Genomic DNA, 22059 nt, shown 5'->3' with positions numbered 1-22059 from the left:
CGTCTGGTTTTACATTCTGCTGCTTCAGAAATTTTAGTTTGTAACTCAGAAGCTTTGGTTTGATGAGAATAGCTAGACTCGCAGCAAGGGGGAAGTTAATGCACTTTCATCCTTTGGCCATGGAGAAACTTGATAGGCAGGGGTTAGAGGTGAGGCTGGTCCTGGGGACAGGACTCTGAGACAGTCTAAAACTCTAGGTAAGAGCGGGGATGACCTTCAGAAACAGACCTTCATCAGAGGAAGCCAGACGGTTCTCAGAGCTGTTACTTTGTGGTATCAATCAGAGAAACCATAGTATTTCAGGACAATCTGACCCTGGGGCACATTCTGAGAACAACATTCCTACTCAGCTCCATGAGTTGAAATTATGTCTTTGCTGAAGACCAAGAGAGAGCCTTTTCTTTATTTAATCACAATAATCATAAAAGCTACCATTTATTGAAGGCTTGTCCTAGAGGCATTTATATTAGATATGGTAAGGTGGGGGCAACAGACGAAAAACAACCAAAAAATATATAATACAGTAAAACTTGTGAAAGCTGGAAAGTGTCAGAGAAGGAAAACCCAAATATTTTCCACTAAAATGAGCAATAGAAAAGTGGTATGACTGCACTCCGTCAAAGGCAGAAAACTTTCAAAACCTGGAAAAACAAGGCAGTCCTGTTGAGTTCCAGCTCTCATGGGTTTCACTGCAAGTATATTCTATAGAATGTTAGAGTGGAAAATAAGGAAAAGGAGGGCAGGATCAGGGGACTCTGGAGTAGGCTGAAGTATGCAATGAGGGTAGGAGCTCATTGAGGAGAAACTAGAGCAAGGACTTAAGAGGTCAAGTTGTTATCCAAGTGGGTACCTGGAGGGAGAGTTTTCCAGAAAGCCTAGAGCTCAGCCAAGGCCTTGAGGCAGGAGCATGCCTGATGGGTTTGAGGACTCCATCATCCTGTCATGAAGATGAAATAATATCACAAATGCTATGTCCTTAACCTTGGTCCCTTCTCCTAGAAAGGCCTCAACAAGAATTACATGATGTAAACCACAAAGCTGGTCTCAGAGAACACTCCGAATTTTGATGATTTGGCCATTTTTGTCATCTTATAATTTCTGTGAAGTCACTGGAAGTGGTTTGAAGATTTGACCTACAATATGACCTACAATAACTGTTCCATTCAGTCAAGTTCATTCCTTGTGAAAATGTATCCCTGTAAAAGATCCATAGATGCACCCCTGTAGGCTGGGCAGAGTGTCATCTGAGGGGTTTGCACTGGCTTTCAATGTCAAATGACAGCCGTGGGTGGGTAGCATTTATTTTCTCCATTAACAAATGAGGAAACTGAAGCTAAGAGGGGATAAGGTATTTCCCACAGACATGTCATGCTAGAAAGTGCCAGAACTCAGCTCCAACACACATCTTCCATCAGGTTTCTTTCAAGCCCGTGGTCAACACCCTTTATTGAGCAAATACTATGTGCCAGGTCCTGTTCTAAATCTGCCCAAACAGCCCTCTCCTTCCTTGTAAGCACCTTCATCCTTTTCCCATCTCTTCTCCATTGCTCAATCCTTGTCCAGAGCAATTGGATTCATGGGACATAAGTAGGGTGACCACACACCCCTTTGCCATGGACAGCCCTGTTTACGCCACCTGTTCTATTGGTTTCATTATTACTGGTTTCCCCTTTCACTCTCAAAAGTGTACCAGTTTGGAGGCTTAATTACACGTTCATCCCAGATAAAAAGTCCTGAAGATATTCAGAATAAGCTAGAGTCAATCATTGATTTAGTACCCTGGCCTATGCCCTCCCTGGGCTCAGGTAAATGCCATAGACCAGGACACAGGCTGTCAAGAGTACATGTTCTAATTTTACTCTAAAGTCTGGTCAAAATGTCCTACTTAGAACTCGTCCATTTCCCAAGTGATATGGGGTTGGATAGGAAAACATTATATTTAATTCATTAACCCAGGCAGGGGCCGACAGGTTTAACTGTACGCTATACAGTGTGTGTTGGATGGGAGAAGTAAGGAATCTCTACTATAGGGTCGCTGTGAGTCGGAATCGACTCGATGGCACTGGGTGGGTTAGGACCTCTGTCCTTATTTCTGCTGGAGCTTTGGTTCTACTTATGAACCTGCCATATGACCACATCCTGTTAAGCCGTGTCAGTCCTAAGAGCTGCTGTTTCTTCTGTCATGGCTGGAGCTGTGTAAATACCTTGTGCTATTTAAGCTTCCCATTGAGTCAATTCTGACTTGGCAATCCCATGTGTGTCAGAGTAGAACTGTGCTCCATGGGATTTTCAATGGCTGATTTTTCAGAAGTAGATCACCAGGGTTTTCTTTGGAGGTGCCTCTGGGTGGACTCAAACCTCCAACCTCTCAGCAGCCAAGCACATTAACCATTTGTACCACTCAGAAACATAAAAGGAGGCATGTGTAAGGTCTGTTATCCCCAAACTCCATGCCCTGGCAATTGCAGAAGCATGAAGGCGGGCAGTTCTTTGGAACTAATGTCCTTGGTTGAAATTCCCCTCCCTGAAACCAAACAGTGATTCTTCACTGGCAGCCAGGACTATGGACTCTTCCCTGAGGTCTAATGAGTTGTATGTAAATAGCTCTCCTCTCCTGTTCTCCCAGCCATCAGCCTCCTCAATTAGAGAACAGGAGCTTTGCCAGTTCATCCGAGTTCTAGAAATCCACCGCTCCAGTCCAGCAAAACAGGCATTAAGAAAAAAAAGCCTATAAATAATCCTGTTATTCCCACATCTCTGTGCTAGCAGAGAAGCTGGTGCTGTGAACAAGCGAACGGGCAGTTTATTGACAACTTGAATGAATATTGATGGTTGACGCTTGCATGATGCATTTGGAAGTAAAAGCAGCACTTTTTTTTTTTAAGAGGACCAAAAGATAACCCTCCTTTCCTCTGTTCCATTTTAAGCTGTGGCTTTAATCCCTTTCCTAGCATAAGGTTCATGGTTAAGCTTCTCTTTTTCAGATGCTAAAGCTAAATTTGAAAAAGGAGGAAGAAACCCTTTGGGTCCCTGAACTGTGGAGTCAATCCTGTCATTTCTCAGGAGCAGGCTGGAGCTGTCTAAACACCCTGCGCTATTTAAGCTTCCTGTGTTGAATGAAAAAGGAGCTGCCTACTTTTCCCCCAAATGTCTTTCAAAAAAACAGGAACTACAGCCAGACTTGGGGGGTGGGAGTGGGATCAGGAGTTGATTGTCATGAATTTTCATTAGCGCCCAGGTTATATTTTAAGGACCCTCTCAAAGTGGCTTAAAAAACAAAGCAAAACAAAAACAAGGCAGATAAATACTGCTGTGGACTTTGAATTTTCTCAATCTCTTCTTAGAAAATGACCTCTGCTTGTTCTCTGTAGACAGAAATGAATGCCACCCTTCACAGTGCTACTGTAATTACCATGATTTTGCACATCTGAAAACTGAATTAGGGCCAGAGCTCCAACAGGTGACAAGGAGAATTCCTTCTGCAAGGTGAAAAAGGACTCTCTTTACTAGCAGAAAGAATGATTTAGAAATCTCCATATAGCTTGATGCGAGGAATTGTCATCTTCTTGGCATAATGACTGGTGTAGTCTCCATGCTCAGTGTTTTTATACACAATATTTCACTTAATCCTAGCACAACTTAGAGAGATAGGCAGATGGCAGACGGGTACCATCACTGTCACCAGAGTTCAGATGTGAAGATAAAGCCCTCAGAAGTTACATCCTTGTTTAAGATCATACAGACAGGGATGGGCAGAGCCAGGATTCGTGACTACGATTGTCTTCATTCCATGTTGTTGTTAGGTGCTGGCAAGTTCATTTTCAACTCATAGTGACCCCATGTGACAGAGTAGAATTGCCTCATAGGGTTTTCCAGGCTGTAATCTTTACAGAAACAGATCACCAGGTCTTTCTCCCATGGAGCCACTAAGTGGATTCAAACTGCCAACCTTTCTGTTAGCAGCTGAGTGCTAAATCGTTGCACCACTAGGGCTTTTTAGCTCATGCCTATAGCAAGCAAGTTCTTAAGAAACACTAATGTCACTTAATACCATTGGCCTCGAATTATCATTAAATCATTTTTCAAATTACCGTATTTTCCTTGTGTAGGATGAAAGAAAGCTTTCCTCCCTTTACTAAATGCGCTAAATCTGCAGACATACACATTCAAATCAAAATAATGTAGGAAAGAACATGAAAACAAATAACTCACCCTATAATTAAGTTCTCAAATTTTCCATGTGAAGCCTAGATAATGATGTACTGTAATTATTATAAAAATAACAATCTAGTATCAGCACTCTGAAATTAACAATTATTCCAGAATTCATACTGGCTTGAAACATCTTGCCTTGTTAAAATACCACCCCCACTTTTCCATTCTTTTAAATAGTAGTAAAAATCAATTTGTGTGGAAAATTACATAGACCACAAGATCTGATTAGAGATGGTTTTGGGGAGGAGGGTGGTAAACAGTTGGATTCAGTGAACAATCATTTTTTACCTAAATATCAGTGCTGCTCATCTCCATGCCCACCCCCCACCAAAGAACGAACTGACTATATTTACAAAATGATGGGGTAAAAATAGCCAGTTAATGCAAATAAGGAAGGGGGGGGGTATGATCCTACAATGACTATTCCCACTGTGTTCATATACCTGTTACATTTAACTGTTTAGCAAAACAAAACAAAACAAAAAAACCCATCCACAAAGCAGAAAATTTACCTTTTTGGGGAAAACTTTACCAAAAATGCTTGTTTAACCATACTGGCCAAATGAAGCTCATGATAACTTGAAGAGAATCTTAATTTTATTCGAGGTGGTCATCTTCTTTATTGAGTGAACTTGGCACTATCAGGCAGGCACATGATGAGAGCAAGTACCAAAAATCAAACCGTTTGCATAGCGACCCTATAGGACAGAGTAGAACTGTCCCTATAGGGTCTCCAAGGAGCAACTGGTGGATTTGAACTGCTGACCTTTTGGTTAGTAGCTGTAGCTCTGGGTGAAAAAACATAAAGCCTCCTTTGGTTTGTTGCATTAACCAAAGACACAGGCCACTCTGACTCTGGATTCTAGAAGATGCTGGTGTGAGTGCGAACAAGCCTTACTGAATATACTTGTCTATGTGAACATCATCAATCTTAGGAGGCCTATTTTTGTAGTCTTTCTAAGGCTGTCACCTTGGAGGACAGCAGGCTTTGTATAAAGCTTAGTTTGGCTGAATCAGAAGACCTTCTGATATCTTGACAAGGTAAGGCTTCTCTGCCCTTAGTACTGTGGAGAATCAGCCTTGTCTTGATTTTTCCTGTGTCCCTGATTTCTAAGTCTTTCTTTCCCCTGAATAAGTTTTTTTCCTACTTCCTCTCCAGCCCCCTCCCATGAAAAATTATTTTCTTATTCAAACATCAGGAATAAAGAAAATGATACATAGTTAATAATTTAAAAACATAGTCCTATTAAGAGGAAGGAGTTCAAGGATACTCTCATATCTTTCTTCCTTATAATTTCTTTTGGGAGCTCCAAAGACACTTATACTCAAAGTGGAAAGTGCCTGCCACACAAATAAGTTGTGTTCTAGCTTATTTCTAGGTTGACTACTGAGCAATTGGGACATTGTTATAAAATGGTGGTTAGGCTCATTAAATTTCAAAAGTCAAATAACTCCACTGTAGCTGAAATACTCTCTTTGTAGGGCTACATAAATCAAAAGAAACACATACACTATTAAAAACAGAAATGGGTAAAATCTCCAGTAGACTTGGATGTTGACTTGCCCCTTCTTGTTACCCTCAAAGCCCATTCCTCCTTTGGTCAGGCTCATCTTAAATAGCAAGATCATCTGCTCGAGCCAGCAATTGCCCTTCCATCTTCCTTTCCCCCTTTCCCTTTCTCATCCTGTGGCATATCTGTTGACTCTAACTTCACGATATCTCTTGAGTCTGTCTACTTTCCTCTACCTCAACTGCCACCATCACCTCTCACCCAGAAGGCTCTTAAGTGGTAGACATTTTCACTCTTGTCCCCTGTACAATCCAGGGTGAATGACTTTTTTTTTTTTTTTTTAATGAAATGGTGTCCCTACCAAGGTTAAAACCCTCCATTGGCTGTTTCTCACATTTGCAATAAATTCCAAACTCCTCAATATTGTCTATGCTGCTTCCGTACCATCTGACCCCAGCTCTTCTGATGCTGTTCTTCTCCTCACCTGCTACACCCTCACCCTCTCAGCTCCTTTTAGTTTCTCAACAATTGTCTCTTTCATGATTGAGTATTTGGACCAAGGGATTCAGGTGGATATGTTGTGTCACTGATCAAGGTTAGCTAAAGTGGAAGAGAAAACCGCTTTGTGAGAAGTGGGAAGGAAGCAAGAGAATGGAAGTTTATGTGCCCATTTCTCCTAAGAGCAAGTATGGGGTTGGTTAGGAACTAACAAGTAGGAGGCCGTGGTCAGGCAGAAGCAAACCCAAAATCAAACCAGTTGGAGTTGAGTCTATCCCAAGTGTGTCAAAGTTGAACTGTACTCCATAGGATTTTCAGTGGTTGTGATTTTTCAGAAGTAGATCTTCAGGCCTTTCTTTTGGGTGAATTCAAACTGCCAAACTTTCATTAGCAGCTGAGTGCTTAATCATTTCAGTCACCCAGGGACTATCCCACAGTTAAGCAAGAATCTTATCATTTATAAGTAAGAGGAAAAAAAAAAAAAAGGTTTTCTGGGCTGATTCTTCAGAGATGCCCACACTCACCTCATCATACCCACGTGGGTTCTTCTTCCCTTCCATCTGTTTAATTATCCATCCAATCATTTAACAAATGCTCCTTGAGTACTCTCACCATGGGTTAGCAGGATGAAGAGCCAAGGGGACATTAAGATAAGGGAAGGATGCAAATGGACAGCAGTCTAGCTGTTGACAGGCCCTTTTCCTGCCCTAGCATTTGGCCTGGGACTCCAGAAGGCAGACCTCACAAGATTCACTGAGGAAATGGGGGACCAACATTGAACAACAGCTTGGGGGTGTTGGGGTGGAGCAATAGGAACCCTGAATGGCAGCATGTGAATTCAGAAATGTCCTCCCTGATTAATGGAAAGTTTCAGCCACGGAATTACTTCTTTAGAAAGGGAAAAAGTCCTTTGGGGTCAAAAATGGGGTTTTATTTCAGAACTATCATTACAGGTCCAAACTCCACCCTTCCACTTTTAATATATGCACACATATAAGCACACCACCTCTCAAAAAAATAATAATCATCATGAAACTGAGGAAGACATGTGAGCTGGCTCTGTTTGGGAATGGGAAACCAGGCACACTGTTAACAAAAAATTGCAAGTGTGACTTTTGACCCATGTGTATGGCATGACACTAACTTGGCCCATCAAGAAGTTGGATATTGGATCTGACAGCACTAACGACACCGTGATGGCTTGAAAATTGACTGTGGCCCACCCAAGGAAACACATTGGAAGAGGAAAAAAAGTAACTGTGTGACAACTGGGAGCGTGGACCTTGCACTGACACAAAGAACTTTCTTTTTGCATTTGGATGGGAACCTGATCTTTAGATTTAGGTTCAAAACCAAGAGAGAAAAAGAAATTATGAGTTGTAATATTCTGATAAATTCTTAAACATGTTTAGGAGGGCTTAGCAAAAGGACCTTCTGATTTGAAACAACCAACCAGATGCTCCCCAGGCAATGACACAAGAAAATAGCTTATTAATGCGGGGGCTGGGTGTGATAAATTCTGTCAATGTACTCCTAAACAGCAGGAGGATTTGGACACCGAAAGGGAAATTGGGGTCAGATTGGAGAAGATTACCACCTGCAGAGGCTAAATGCAAAGGCTGATAGCTCAGTCATAAACAGGTCCACAGCGGCTCATTTTCAATTCTCCCTCCCAGCAGCACACAGAACCCTGGCTGCTTTTTCCAACATCGCACTCCGGGAGCCAAGTTAAGATTTCACGTCTTATGACTCTGTGCCTTGTAGAGATTGCCTTGTCAATTGGGTTTTATGGATCTGGGAAGATAGGGTATGTAGGCTTTTTAAATTTTATTTCATTTTCAGGAAGTATCTTTGGGGTTGGCAGTAGGGAATCGGTTTCTTTAGAGTTAACTTTCCATTGTCTCTTTGATCTCATCTATCTGAGTTTAGGAGAGATGAGGTATAGGAAAGAAGTCAGGGGCTGTTGAGTCAAGGTCTGAGTTATTCCTCTTGCCTAATGTTATGCAAGACTCATTGGTGAATTCTCACCTTCTTCCATGTGAGATACTGTGTTCGATTCCTGGCCAATGCACCTCATGTGCAGCTACGACCCATCTGTCAGTGGAGGCTTGCGTGTTGCTATGATGCTGAACAGGTTTCAATGGAGCTTCCAGACTAAGAAGAACACGGAAGAAAGGCCTGGTGATCTACTTCTGAAAATCAGTCAGTGAAAACCCTATGGATCACAATGATCTGATCCACAACTAATCATGGGGTTGGCACAGGACCAGGCAGCATTTCATTTTGTGGTGTATTGGGTTCCCATGCGTGGAAACCAACTCAATGGCAGTTATTCACAATAATGTCATAGAAGACCCATTTGGGAGAAAATGGGCAGGGGCATCCAGAGATGGGGAGGATGCACCCTTACGAATCTGGACCCATGTTTCTTTCCATCACCCACTTCGGTTCTGCATCCTAAGCTCAACAGAGCTTCTACAGAAAGGTAGTGCCGGTGATAATGAGGCTATACTGCAGCTGTGTCAGTTGGAACAAGAAAGCCGGGCATGAGGTTGATCCTTGGAGAGCTCAGCAAGGACCAAGTGGAAGTCTCTACTCTCTGTTCCTGATCCAGAATGGGAGAAACAAGTCAATTGTGATATTTTTTTCTGGAGGGGGAGAGGGCAGTAACATTTTTCTCATAAACAAGCAAATTTATATAGATGGTTTGTAAACTGGTAAATTTTCCAGATAACATGGACCTAAAAATCTATCTGAAGGAATCCATGTAATTGAGCTTTTTATGCTAATTTTTTTTTTTTTTTTTCATCAGGATAGTGGTCTCATGTTTTCTTTTTCCCAACTGACATTCCCAGGACTACTCTTTTAATGACTGTAAAATGAAATCCAGTCTTACAGCACTCTGCACGGTGAGGGATAAAAATTTAGGAATAGAGAGGAGAACAGAATTGTCCCTCAATTTCCATATCTTTTAATATTCTATAAACTTGTCTGGAAGGGAATTGAATTATTTAGATAACATGACAGACGGAATAAAGAAAAATCATGTAACTCTCTGACATAATACATATCAAATGGTGACCAGGAGATAACTGAAGGATTAGGTCTGTGCTATTAAAACTGTTTCTGTAAATTGTGTTATTGGGAAGTCTGTAGTCATAGAAACATGTTCATGCGTTCCTGTAGCTTCATCTCTATTCTTTTTTGTGTTCTATTGATATGTATTTTTTTTTGGTTGATATCCTTATTTTTTTTTGTTGTTGACATCTTTTTTTATTGATATCTCGGCCATCCTGCATACTTAACTGTATTTTGGAACCATGTCAAGGGTCATAACTGGTATATATGGAGTCTGCCATTTTCTCTGCAAGGCCAGATATAGAAAAACAAGACCATGGATGGCTCAGCCCCTTAGATGACCATAGCTGTGTCTCCAGTCACTTCTCATGTAGGAAGGAGATGATAGGGGAAGGAACATAATGCATCTACTGTCAGTGGGCAAATGGACTTTAAAAAGGAATAGCCCTCTTTCTCTCCTCCTCAACGTGTAAAATACTTGGGCACTGTGGTAAATGATTATGATGATGATAATGATATTAATAACCTCTTATTTTATGCTTTATGATTTATAAAGTACTTTTCACTTACATTATCTCTGACACTTGCTACATAATTCTGCATGGTGAGTGCTATTAGCTTCATTTGCTATTAAAAAATAAAATAAAAAGTAAGGTTTTATGGTAGAATCTATCACCTGGTAGCCAGTGGACAGCTTCTGACCCACAGAGCAACCTGCATAGCCTGCTTAAAAATTGGGAATAAGCAACCAACATCTAAAAGTTCCATATTTTAAGTAAAAATCTGGATTTTCTACTTCTCTTTAAAAACCTCCAGGCCTGGCCACCATTATGCTAAGTAGGAGTGACCCTCTTTAAGAAGGGCATGAATGATTCAGTTTGTCACAGTCCTACTGTGCCCTGTCACCCATTGTTATTGTGACTGACAGCCCTCAAGTTGGCCCCAAACTCATGGCGACCTCATGCACAACAGGTTGGACCGTTGTGATCCATAGGGTTTTCATTGGCTGATTTTCAGAAGTAGATTGACAGACCTTTCTTCCGACTCCATCTTAGTCTGAGATCTCTGCTGAAATTTGTTCAGACAGATGGTTGCTGTGCATGAAGTGAACTGGCTAGGAATCAAACCTGGGTCTCCCACATGGAGAGTGGGAACTCTACCACAGAACCACCATTGCCCTCAAGTGTCCAATGTTGCCCTGTTTTCTTTATGAGGCTCTCTGCCTGGCCCCTGTAGACATCAGAGTTTGCAACTAGTTCTCCAGAAGGATAAGAAACACGCTTAAGACCAAACAATTAACAAATGGCAGAAGCAGAAATTAAAACCAGACCTCTGGCACCAGACCTCTGGTTTTGTCTCTATGACACTGGTTCTCAAACTTTAGTGTACATTAGGATGACCTGACTCAGATCCTGGAGTCCCAGGAATCAGCATTTTGAACAGTCACCCAAAGATTGTTCACAAAGGTTGTGACTGATACTTATCATCTCTCCCTAGTGAAAATTAGTCTGTGATAAAATGCAAGCAGCACTGTCCTCCGAAGGTGCCTGGAGACCTACAGTCTTCCTGATCCTCTGACTAAAGTAGTCTGTGTACCTTCCTGTCTGTCATTGAATCCTCAGGTATATGGGCACATACGGAGCACTGTGCTCATCAACTGAACGATGTCACTTTATGGGAACTTAAATTCATTTATCGTCTGTAAAATATTTGCCTTCACTATGCCATTTGGGTATTGTGAGATGTTACTCACTTATTATTCATTCATCAAATATTTATTTAACATCTACCTGGTAATATGCACTATCCTTGGCTGTGGGGATTCAACACAATGATTAAGAAGTGGTTATTCCGTTGAGCTGTCCAATTAATAAATCCAAGTGAGACTGAGCTGTGGTCCTAGATTACTCAAACAGTACCTTAATATTTAACTTGTTTATATATTTAACAGTACCTTAATATTTTACTGTTAAAAATTAACAGTACCTTAATATTTAACTTGTGTTGGTCAGCACTGTCATATTTACAGCCAGCATGGAAATAACACAGTTAAGACTGCTAGGTCCTTATGCCTTTCATGGTGTCCATCAAACATTCAGATTCCCTTGACTAAATGTCTTCTATCCAAAAGCAGCCAAAAGATTTCATTTTCCAGGCAATGTATTTGTGAAAGTAGTTAACTACTTGAACACCAGATTTTAACACTAAATATTTCATCTGATTGCATGAGATTTCAAGTAGCTGAAATGCTTGTCTGTGTCTATGAAAGTATTCAGATGCATATACCAAAGTTGTCTTACACCTCCTCCACCATTTTTTTTCTTTTTTGTTTAGATCCTTAAGGAAACTAAAGGCAAATATAAGACCCTAGTCATGCCAACCCTAAGGTTTTGAAAGCTGACTTTGTACTCATTACTTAAAATGTGATCCCAGAACCAGTTGTATAAGTACCTCCTGTAGTTTTGCTAGAAATGTAGGTTTCTAGGCCCAATTCTGATCCCCAGTTCATTCCTATGCATATTAAAGTGTGAACAGTCCTGGGTTAGATTCCTTATTAACAATTTTCTTAGATTTATATTACAAGGGCCTTTAGATACAGAAGCTACCACCCCTCCTGTCAGTTTGCCATACTGTGGTGTCTTGCATGTTGTTATGATGCTGGAAGCTAAGCCACTGATATTTCAAATACGAGTTGAGGCACCTATGGTGGACAGGTTCCAATGGAACTTCCAGGCTAAGACAGACTAGGAAGAAAAGACTAAAAAACCTACTTCCAAAAATTAGTGAAACACTATGAATCACTGAAGAATATTGTCCAACTGGACTCAAACATGTCAATGATCACAAAGATGGCATAGGACTGGGCAACATTTTGTTCTGTTATACATAGGGTTGCTATGAGTTGGAGCCAACTTACTGCCTCTAACAACAACAGATGCAGAACAGCTAGACAGTAGCAAGTGGAAGGGCTGGGGGAAAATGTTGATGTTTTAATGACTTTTCCCCCATATTGATAAGTAAACATGGTAGGAGAGTGTAGACATATAGAAAAAAAATTAAAAAAAAGGCAAAGTACAAAGTATTTTCTTATGGATTTATAAAGATTATTTCTGTATTAAGGACATTAACACCTGGCTTTTCGTATGTATTACCCACATTTTCCACAACTTTACAGTTTTTTTTTTTTTGTAATGTTGTCTTAGGCTGGGTTCTCTAGAGAAGTAAAACCAGTAAAGCATATAAATATATATAGAGAGAGAGGTAGAGAGATTTATATCAAGGAAATGACTCCTGCAGTTGTAGAAATTGGAACGCCCAAGTCCGTGGATCAAAATAGAAGCTTCTCCTGATTCATGTAGCCACAGGGGCTGGCAAACCCAAGATCATCAGGTCAGAAAGCAGGGCTCTTGCCCACAGTCTGCAAAGATCAACAAATCCCAAGATCAGCAGGGAAGACCACAGGTAAGCTGCTAACTCCAGTCCCAAGAACCAGAGGTAAAATGAATAGGAGCCAGCTGCAGGATCCAGAGTAAATAAAATCTTACAAGCCTTGCCAGAATGTCCACTTATATTCAATGCAGCCCACATGCCCAAAGAAACTCCCTTTCAGTTGATTGACTGTTCACAGCAGATCCCATCATGGAGGTGGTTGCATTATATCAAATCTCACCATGGATGTGATCACAACATCATATGACTGTCAAGCCACTGAGAATCATGGCCCAACCAAGTTGACACACAACCTTAATCATCATAAATGTTTAGTAGAACTTTCATGTTTTTATGTAGTCAAGTCATAGTCCATTTTTTTCTTTATCATTTCTTCTTTTGCTTTTATGTTGAGAAAAGTAGTTCTCAACCTTGGTTACACATTAGAATCACCTGGAGAGCTTTGAAAACCACTGAGGCTTGCGTTCCCCCTACTCCCCTTCCACTAAAGTCCTGATTTGATTAGCCTGGGGTCCTACTTAGGCATCAGGGTTTTTAAAAGCTTCCCAGGTGATTCTATTATGCAGCCAAGGCCGAGGATCACTGCCCTAGGAAGTCCTTTCCACTGCAAGATCAGATACTATTCAGCCATGTGTGCTTCTAATTGTTTCATGGTTTTACTCTTTAACTGTCTCTCAATTTAGTTTGGTATATTATATGAATATGAGCTCAATGCAGGACACATTTCAACTCATTTTGAGTAATATGCTCAGTTTTTCTATCTATAATGTATCCTCTTCTGTTAATTTGCTTTATCCTTTCCTTTTAGTCTCAACAGGTAACTGTTCTCACAATCAAATTCTAGATGACTTACTACCACAAAAAGCAGCCCTGGTAGTGTGACAGTTAAGTGCTCGGCTCAACTGAAAGCCTGGTGGTTTGAACCCACCCAGTGACTCCAAGGGAAAAAGACCTAAAAATCTGCTCCCATAAAAATTACAGCCTATGAAACTCTATGGGGCAGTTCTATTCCAACACTCGGGGTTTCAAAGGATGAGCCAGTAATACCACAGAAGTAATAAGTTCCAGAAATTTCTGTGCTCAAAGAATTTTAGGAACAAGAAGGAAGGGATTGGGTTTACTGCTTCATTTGCAAACAGTCACTATTGGAAACCTGGCCTTTTACTGGCTGAATTGGTTAATGATTGAGTAAATTATTCAGCTTAGGCGGACTCAACCACAGTCTTGATGATAATTACCGGAAAGGCCCAGTGGAAACTTCCTTCTCTGTCATTCCAGGTCTAAAACTTTATTCTTCAACAGTTGCTCTATAATTACAACTCTTATGCAGTTCGAATCCGCCAGGCGCTCCTTGGAAACTCTATGGGGCAGTTCTACCCTGTCCTGTAGGGTCGCTGTGAGTCGGAATCGACTTGATGGCACTGGGTTTTTTTTTTTTTTATGCTTGGTCTATGGTAGTTTGTAAATGGGCAAAGGGACTGTCAGAGGCAGGCATATTTGATGGTAGGCATTGCTATGGCTTAGTGGAAAGTCAGAGGTCTTTACCATGTATTATATAGTCCTGACTTCAGCTTGGAGACAATGCAATACGCCCTTTCCCCATAAAAGCAGATGACATCACTACAGAAGGCTTTCCAGTCTTCGCATAATTTTTCCTGTTTTCCACGCCCCCTTAGCTTGGCACTCAATCCTAAGACTTTATAAGCCTGAAGCGCCAGGCTCTAGCTATTGCTATAGTGTAAAACCTCACTTTGGACTCATTCGATACACACACTCAAAGGGCAAATGGACTATATTTTCCTCTAAATATGTGCTTGACTGGCATTCAGACTTTGAATTCTCCAACTTCATTGCATTCCATTATTTAAGAACAAGTAGATTTTTTGACATTTTAGCTTTGAAATTTGTGGTCAAAAAAATCCATGACATTCAGCGCATAGTAACCTAACCTAGGCATGTGGTCATGTCAAAATGCAGAATTTCGCTACACAAGGCACTGATCCTTTGCTACCAATTCTGCTACCAATAACACATTATTAGAGACATTGCACTGCTTTCTTTACAGGATGCCCAATAAACTCATCATCTTTATAAAACACTTGTTTCACCGGCGTGCAGTTTTACACATGACATGCTATTTTGCTTAAGTTTGACCTTTCCAGCTAAAGTAACCTGGTGACCCAAGAATGAAATTGATCATTTGTTCAATGCAATCTAACAAATAAGTATCGAGCATTAGCTATATGTAAAACCCTGTGTAGGGAACTGTGGGAGACAAGAAGATAAATTGGTTGAAAATTCTGCCTCTAAGAGGCTTTCTGTAAGGAGCAGGACAAAAAGATGAAGGAAAGCAAGAGTTCCTTATAAAATGTGCCAAAAAAAGTGTTTTAAGAGTCCAGAACTATATATATACAGCAATACAGCAATGTGAATGAATATCAAAATTTTTTGAGTGAAGTAAGCATACACAAAAGAGTACATACAAAATGATTCCATCTATATGATGTACGAGAGAAGGCAGAACTAATCTATGATGATCAAAGTCAGAATAATGGATATCTGGGAATAGGTTATTGCTCAGGAAGGGGAGAAAGGGAACTTTCTCAATCACGGTAAGGTCCTATATCTTGATCTGCGTGACAATAACACAAGTGTACATGTTTGTCCAAAATTCATCCCAAATACACTTAAGATTTTTGCATTTTACTTCACATAAATTATATTTAAATAAAGCATCATTTGTGGAAAAAAAACGTGTTGTAGTAGTTTAAAGTCAGGAGGAGTATTGGGCAAATTTTCCAAGATTTAAAGAAGGTGGAGGCATTAAAATGGGCCTTTTAGGATGAATAGCATTTAATGAAGGTCATTTCTATGGGGGGAAGAAGCAAACAAACTATAGGGAGTATTCGGTGAAGGATCAGTAGTTAAATGAGCCTTGCACTCACAGAGCACTTGTGGAAGTAATACTTGCAATACAGTTGCGGGAGAGATCAAAGTGCAGGTTGGGAGCTTATACTTAATTCATCAGATAAATGGAGAGCCATTATATTTTGGGGGCAACAAAGTGATATGATTGTGGCTGTGCTTAGAAAAATGAGTCTGGCCAAAACATGTCCCATGAATAGGAGTAAGGAGAGAAGAGATTGACAGAGGTGAGTTAGAAGGTTCCCAGAATTTATAAACAAACAAAATTGGTGGAGAGCAATTGAATGAGAATCAAAGGAATGGGAAGAAGGAGCAAACTTAACATAGCCTGTGTAGGAATTGGAGGCCTGGTGGGTCAGTGGTTAAGAGCTAACTTACTAACCAAAAAGGTCAGCAGTTTGAATCCACCAGCCGCTCCTTAGAAACTCAATGGGGTAGTTCTACTCTGTGCTATAGTGTGGGTCACTATGAGTAGGAATTGATCTGACGACAACAGGTTTGGTTTTGCTTTCTTTGGGATTTAGGTGTCCTGGGCAGTGCAAATGCTTAACATGTTCAGCTGCTAAACAAAAGGTTGGAGGTTCAAGTCCACCTGGAGGTGCCCCAGAAGAAAGCTGGTAATCTGCTTCCAAAAAGCCCTCCATTAAAAACCCTACAGAGGACATTTCTACTCTGACACTATGAGTTGGAATCAACTAAAACCAAACCAAATCCATTGCCATCAAGTCGATTCCAATTCATAGCGACCCCACAGAACTCTCCCACAGGGTTTCCAAGGAGTAGCTGGTAGACTTGAACTGCTGACCTTCTGGTTAGCAGCCGAGCTCCTAACCTGCGACAGCAACTATTTAAGTGGTGTAGGAAGTGTCTTTGCGTTGGCTGGATACGGGAAGTAATGGATTCAGAAAGGACAAAGGCTCTAAGCATTGCTGAAAGGAAGAGTCATCTAGTTAGGAAACATGGGGAAAGTAGCAGGTCTGGGATAGAACATTACACATCTTAAGTTATAGAAAAACCAGGGCAGGCTAATAAGCATATTATGGATACACAGGGCACAGTTAGTGAAGCTGAGATGCTCAGACCAGAAGCTTTTGGGAGACAGTGCCAAATCAATTAGCTCTCCGCTTTCCTTGAATTCTTTTGACTTCCAATTCTTATCTGAGCCCTTTGATGTGACTGGTTGAGGAAGTAAACAATGTTCAGACACTGTCTTCTTTGTGCTTTCTTCCCCCTGACATTGTGATGTCTCAGGCTTCAAACTCTTCAAGGCAATACAAACATTTGTTCAAAGAGCATACCTTGTAATGATCTTTCATCTTGATTACAGAAACAGTCCAAATCAGGGTAATAATATGACAGTCTCAGAAAACTTGGGACATACAAACACTCCTCCATTTTTTTACTCAGAAAGAAAAGGGGCAATATTACTGAGAGACATTACTGGATTGGGTGGGTTGTATGGGGAGGTAGGAATTTAAAAGCTGGTGGGCATCGCACCTCTACTATCTTCGAGTCACGATTATGGGCAAATCTTTTTCATACTGAGCTTTAGCTTCCTCTTCTGAAAAGGGGGATAATGATGTCTACCTCAGAGAGTTATTTTGAGTACAAACTAAATTAATTGGTATCAAAATGCATTAAAAACTGCAAATTGTTGAATAAAATTAAGTAGTTGTTATTTCATATTGGTGGAGTCCCTGAATTTTGCCGAGTCTTACTTCCTTTATCATTGAGTGTGTTCCCAGGACATTTCAAAGGCAGATCAATCTTTGCAAAGATTAAGTTGTGATTGACCTTCCCCTTCCCCAAAAGCGTGTGTGCCTATTCAAGAGTGAGGGAGTGTGGCAATGAATGCGGAAGAAGTGGATAATTGTTGACATCATAAATGAATGCTCTTTCAGGGGGATTTTCTTTCTCTTGGTTTCCCATCCTATATCCCAGTTCTCTTGGACATGACAGAGGGAAGTTGCTGAGCTTTGCTCAAGGGAACACTCAGTACCTAGAAACTGCGGTCCCGGCAGTGAACAAATACAACTTTTTGAGTCTGATGAGGTTGATGTTGGGATTGTCATGTCAGGTTCTGTGACTGCCACCCATGACGAAAGAGCACCGCAGAGGCTCCCCTGGGAGAGGCTGCTCAGAAACACAGTCTGCCAGTGTGCGCCTTTGAGTTTTACTCTGATGTTGCACTAGCTAGTGCTGTCACTTCTGCCTCAGGTTCACAAGTCATAGAGACAGAGCAAAACCGTTGTTCAGGTTGACCAACCTTGTCACCACAGTGAGTGGACTGCCACGAGGGTGTCCCAGTATGTACATTCACGTCACCTGTCTTCAAGTCATGTTTTAAAACCCTCTCTGGACCTAGCAGGTGATATGCTCCTACAAAGCCGTGTGAGGAGAATTTCGGTCAACCAAATAATACGTTTCTATCAGTTCCTGTGAGTTCCTGTGGGGACTTGTGAGCAGCTTCACCTCTGATATTTTTCTATAGGGAGTGACACCTAGTGCTTTACCATTACACCATGGAACCACAATCGGGACTTACCTGGCACTTTAGAATTGCTATTCTAAAGGAAAGCTGTTCAGCAAGGGAGAGTTTTGTGTTTCTGGACTAAATGGCTGACTGAACGTGACTAACTCTTCTCAATATATTTCTTTCAGAAGTTCAGATCTTCCTCCTTGCTTGGAGGAAACATGTCTATAAATATTCTACTTCCTGATTTCTGCATTCCCCCTACCCATGCTTCTCTGCTAATCACTTTTTGGAAGAAGTTTAAAAAAAATTGGCCAAGAGTTTGGTATGTTTCTGTTCTTCTGGAATATTGTCATGCCATTAGCACTAAGTTGAGGGCTGTTTCCATAATCAAGGGGAAAAACCATTTCAGGGCAGGCTCTTTGAGAAAAGATTGTCTCTTATAGAAACCATTGGTTTTAGTGGATTTCATCCTTAAGGTTTTCATGATAGGTCTGCGTCATGGGGTAGGGCTTACTGCTTTTCCCTGGTGTAAAGTTGAATCTTGAGCACTGAGAAGTTTATGCACCATCAAGTCAATTGGTGAGTTAGTACCTGAGATGAGCTGATTTCCCAGCACTCATATAACCCTGAATCTGAGGTTCTCTTTCCATCTGCACACACCTGCTTTATGGGGAAGAATTCTATGCTAAAGGGGTATTAGTGGTTAGGGGGTTCTCTAAAATATTTGGACATCCCTATCTTGAATGTCAGTGGTAGAATTCTCACCTTCCATGCAGGACACTGGGTTCAAATTCTGGCCAGTGCACTTCGTGTGCAGCCACCACCTGTGTGTCAGTGCGCGCATGAGTGTAGCTACGATGCTGAAGAAGTTTCAGTGGAATTTCCAGACCAAGACATACTAAGAAGAAAGGCCTGGCAATCTACTTCTAAAAGTCAGTCAATAAAAATACTATGGCTCACAACAGTCAGATCTGCCACTGATCATGGGGATGGCACAACACTAGGCAGTATTTCCTCCGATTGTGCATGAGGTCACCATGAATCTGGGGCCGACTCTATGGCAAGGAACAATGATAACATCTTGAATTTCAAGGGTCTGTGGCATATTTTTTCAAGGTAAAATTGCTGAAGGAGATTTATAAGACTCGGCACGGCCCATCCTTTTAGTTGCTACCCTGACTTAGAGGAGCAGGTTTCCGATGATTAGCTTCACCAAGACCTGACCCTGAGAATTGTTCTATCATGTTCTCATGGTATTGTTTTCAACCAATTGTTCTTGTAACTTTTAGAATGAATATGTATTAACTCATCAAACATTTAGAGTGTGTTTACTATGTCCAGGTACCATCAGGCACTTGGTAAAACGAAGATGAATAGTCCAGAATCCCTGTCTGTTACTAGCTCAAAACAGGGAGTCAAATGAGGGAGAGAGACAAGACCAGCCCCCTCTGCATCTGGGTCATCTTACCATAACTGAGGGAAAGCCTGGGCCCTGGGGGTGGTGTAAGAAAAGATGCTACAGAGAAAGTGAGGCTCAAGCTAAATCCTGAAGTAGGAATAGAATTTAGTCAAGTGGACAAGATAAAAACCAAAACCAAATCGGTTGCCACGGAGTCGATGCCGACTCATAACAACCCTATAGGAAGGGTATTTTGGGCAAAGGATAAGCATTCATGAAGAGGAAACGTTTATAGTTAGAATTTATCATAAGTCTATTTTGAATAAATCTCTACTTAAAAAATATGCTAGCTTTGATAATGTAGTGTATTTTCAAAGTGATGCATAAATCAGATGTACTTTTTGTGGCAGGGTGAATCAGCTTCCCAGAAGCACCTTTATAGGTTCTTTATAAAGATTTGCAACAAGTCTGGTATTAGCCTGGAGGACCTTGGGCCTTAGATCATTATGAACAACTCCCAACAAGGATAGAAGTAATTACCTACTGAAGATGCTACATGCAAAGGCAGGAGGGCAGTGCATAGCTTTCAGTTGAGAAATAATGAATTTCATCTTAAACACTAGTGATGATATCATCTAGAAAAGTTAATTAAAGATGCCATTTCATTAAAGAGTTAGGCTGGTATGACAGCCCCATGTCTCAAATTTCTTGATGGAACAAACTCAGTGTTTAACATCTCTCAAGTTCTGCTTGGATTCAGCCAAAGTTTCCTTTAGCCATCGAGAGATTTAATCTATGTACTTCTTTCTTGTCCATTTTTCAGGATTTTCAAGTCCTATCTACTCATTGCCGGTTCTTCCTTTAGGAGTTACAAGCTATTAACCTCTACCTCTCACTTTATTCCAGGAGACATCTATAGATGAGCTGTCCTGTGTGGTAGCCACTAGCCATATGCAACTATTTAAATTTAAATTAGTAGAAATTAAATAAAATTAGATATTCCATTCCTCAGTCCCCTTAGTCACATTTCAAGTGCTCAATCACCGCATGAGGTGATGGCTACCATAATGAGTAGTGAAGATATAGAACATTTCCAATCATCGCAGAATGTTCTATTGGACAGTGTTGCTCTATGACAGCTGTGATTATCTTCATCTACCCTTATTGTAAGAGTGTCTGTCTCAGGTACCATTAGGCTCTGCTCTTCAGGAGGGCTTTTGTATTTCCTACAGACTATTGGCTTTTGTAGACAGAATGTTCAAAGTCTGGGAAATTTACCAGTAACCTTGAACAATTTGCAAGGAAAAAAAAAAAGGAATAAAATTGAATAATCAACCACTCCCACTCCCAATGGAAATTTGACAAAGCGTATTTTTTTTCAGTTGGAAATGGGAAAAATTCAGCAAAGTTCTTGTTGCTACTTGTTTAGGAAACGGATTGCTAATTGACTCAGGAATGAATAAGAGCATATGTGACAATCTGAGTGGTGATAAGTAGTTGTTGAATGGATGAGGGGTGCTGTTATCACTATGGAACACTTCTCCAAGGAGCGAAGCCATGTGTCTGGCTGTGAGCCCGGGGTGAATGGTTAGTTTGACAATGCTCTGTGTTCTGAACCCTGGCCAAGCAAATGCACCTCTGAGATAAAATAATAATACAATGATCATTTAGCACAATCATCCCTACTCCTGGGGAAACTACAGGATGTCTAACCAGTCCAGTTCCCTTGGAGTCAACTCTGACTCGTGGTGCCCCTCATGTGTGTCAGAGTAGAATTGTGCTCCATAGGGTTTTTAATGGCTAATTTTTTGAAAATAGTTCATCAGGCTTTTCTTTTAAGGTGCCTCTTGTTGGACTTAAACGTCCAACCTTTTGTTTCGCAGCTGAACACGTTAACTGTTTGTGCCACCCATGAACTCCACAGGATGTATGTTGTTGGGTGCCATTGAGTCGAATTTGACTCATAACAACCGCATGTGACACAGTGGAGCTGCTGCATAGGGTTTTCTAGGCTGTAATCTTTATGGGAGCAGATCGCCAGGACATTCTCCCGCAAAGCTGCCGGGTGCTTTCAAATCGTCAACCTTTCAGTTAGCAGCCAAATGCTTAACCGTTGTGCCACCAGGGCTCCTCCACAGGATGTACAAATATAAAATATAAATAAAATACAAAATATTTGAAGGGATTAGAACAAGGGCATACATTCTTAGTACGCCTATTGTTTATTTTAACTCTTGGTTTATTTTTATACTTAAAAAAAATTCTGTTGTGTGTAAGCTACGTGATCTAGAATAAGACTAGTTATACAGTTCTGAGCTAAAACCTACTTTTGGGTTATTATTACATTATCAGCCATGTCACCTGAGTGAAACTCTATGCATGGAAGGAAGGGAAGCAGTAAATGGACCTTTGGGTACAATACTGTGTGCTAAGCACGATGCTGGAGTTGGCATATATCTGGTTTTATTCCAGATGAAATGAGACCTATGATGCTTTCTGAATGCTAA

General features: G+C 40.9%; 1 protein-coding gene across 2 annotated transcripts in view; it reads right to left on the bottom strand.

The window, feature by feature from the left end:
* The window catches only part of GRM7 (glutamate metabotropic receptor 7), a 1070009-nt gene that overhangs the window by 80853 nt on the left and 967097 nt on the right, over positions 1-22059 (bottom strand). The window lies entirely within an intron of this gene.

This window comes from Elephas maximus, chromosome 20 (assembly GCF_024166365.1).
Source record: "Elephas maximus indicus isolate mEleMax1 chromosome 20, mEleMax1 primary haplotype, whole genome shotgun sequence".
NCBI lineage: Eukaryota > Metazoa > Chordata > Mammalia > Proboscidea > Elephantidae > Elephas > Elephas maximus.
This window is presented reverse-complemented; position numbering and strand designations above follow the sequence as displayed.